Here is a 2,349-nt window from a genome sequence, read left to right on the forward strand (position 1 = left end):
GTAATATTTTCAACCAAAAAAATAATAGTTTCAACCAAACTAAAAAGGCAGTTTCAATTTAAATAAAATAATTTCAACCAAAAATGTTTTGCCAACCAAACAAAAAAAAAAAAGCCATTTCAATCAAAAAATAAAAAAAAACTATCAAAATGTTTTTTGCAAAACATAAACTTTTGATTGAATCTCCAACTTTTTGTTGATGCTTATAGTTTTTGGTTGAACTCAAAAAAGATTTGAACTCAAATGTCACAAACTGGGGTAGTGGTGCAGGGAGTAGAGAAGCCAGGCTTCTGATCAGAAGATAGCTGATTCAACTCCAAGTTGGTCTCCATGTTGCACATGTGTTCACATGTGTGATAGGTTGAATGTAGAGACTTAAAGGAGACCTATTATGCAAAATTNTAAGGTGGTCTGAACGTCCTCCCTGCAGCTGTTTAAGGTGGTCTGAACCCCCTCCCTGCAGCTGTTTAAGGTGGTCTGAACCCCTACCTGCAGCTGTTTAAGGTGGTCTGAACGTCCTCCCTGCAGCTGTTTAAGGTGGTCTGAACCCCTACCTGCAGCTGTTTAAGGTGGTCTGAACCCCCTACCTGCAGCTGTTTAAGGTGGTCTGAACCCCCTCCCTGCAGCTGTTTAAGGTGGTCTGAACCCCTACCTGCAGCTGTTGAAGGTGGTCTGAACCCCCTCCCTGCAGCTGTTTAAGGTGGTCTTGAAGCCCCTCCCTGCAGCTGTTTAAGGTGGTCTGAAGCCCCTCCCTGCCGTTGTTTAAGGTGGACAACTTATTGATCTAACTTGTGTTAAACTTTGTCTTAAAGGGATCAGATTTTGTGTAAAGGTTATGAACAAATGATGTATTAGCTGTTGGTTTAATCTGACTGTGCTTTTACTCCACCTTAAAACAACTCCAGTCTCCAAACTGTGAAGTCCTGGAAAATAAACTTAATTTCATCTGTTTTGCACTACGGTCATCTCCATCTGCAAACATAAACAGCAGCAGCAGCTGGATCTTCCTGCAGGAACATCATATTTCTGCTAAAATAACCAAACCAGGTGAAACTGATGACAGTTTACAGATTTATGAAATAACATTTTGCAGAAATCAGTGACATTTTTCACATTGACGTAGTTTTAAAGTGCCTGTGACAACAAATTTTTGCATTAAATGTTAATTAAAAAAAATAACATTGAAAAAAATCACACTGCTGAGATATTTGCATGTGAAGTAACAGGAAGTGATGTCAAAGGGGACTGTGTGCAGGTGAACAGAGCGATGCTACAGAGGCCAAACTGTAGAGAATATTTTGACTCTTCATCTCTCTGGTAGTAACTTAAAATTAAACAAAAACATCAGAGTTTAATGTTAGAATGAACAAAGACCAGGGAGTTTCCTTTCTGAGTTCCCCTTTGATGTCACTTCCTGTTTCACTTTGAGCCCAGTTCAAAAGAAAACCTGCAGTTAAAAATAGGTTTAATTATGTGTACTATGTCAAAGATGTTATTGTATGTGAAGGATATGCATGTCACAGGTGCTTTAATATGTCATAAATCTGTTTCTGTTCATAATAACGCTGCGGTCCAATTAAAAATATTAACCACTAAAATTAGGTTTCTAATGCAGAAAGTTAAAAACAACCCGATCAACTACTGACCTCTGAAGTCTACTGTTAACTCGTGGTGATAGCTGCAGTAAGAATCTAATTATTTTATCTTCTGTCAGTTTAAAATAAATGCAGTCTGTTTGAGTTGCTAATGCTAGTTAGCCTGATTAATAAGTGCAACTATTAACAGAGGAGGAGCAGATTTCCAGAGTTGCAAGTGGAACAATTTAAAGTTTAAACCATGAACTCTGAGATGAATAGAATACAGCTTTAACCTATTTCTTTAAATGAAGGTCACTCAGATAGATATCTGCAGCAGGTAAGATATTGATTGTTCATAACCTTTTCCATGAACCATGTTGAAAATGTTTTTAAACCCCATTTGTTTTTATTTTTCTTTTTCTTTCAGTGTGTACACTTTTACATCTGTAACTCAAGTATGCATCGGACATGTGTAGATAAAGTATCTTTATGATATTGGACTAATACTGCTTACAGTTTGTTTTTTATTAAGTCTCTTTGTAATGTTCACATTTTTCTCTGACATGATGTACAGCAGCTGTCCAACTGGTAATGAAGTGCTTTATTGTAATTTAGTTGTGCTGAAGTGTTACCTGGGCTGAACGCAGGCAGGAGTCACCTGAAGATCTGCTGAGTCGTGGTTTTAACAGAGCACTGCTAAGATCTGCTGAGTCGTGGTTTTAACAGAGCACTGCTAAGATCTGCTGAGTCGTGGTTTTAACAGAGCACTGCT

This window comes from Austrofundulus limnaeus, unplaced genomic scaffold, assembly GCF_001266775.1.
Source record: "Austrofundulus limnaeus strain Quisiro unplaced genomic scaffold, Austrofundulus_limnaeus-1.0 Scaffold2582, whole genome shotgun sequence".
Lineage (NCBI taxonomy): Eukaryota > Metazoa > Chordata > Actinopteri > Cyprinodontiformes > Rivulidae > Austrofundulus > Austrofundulus limnaeus.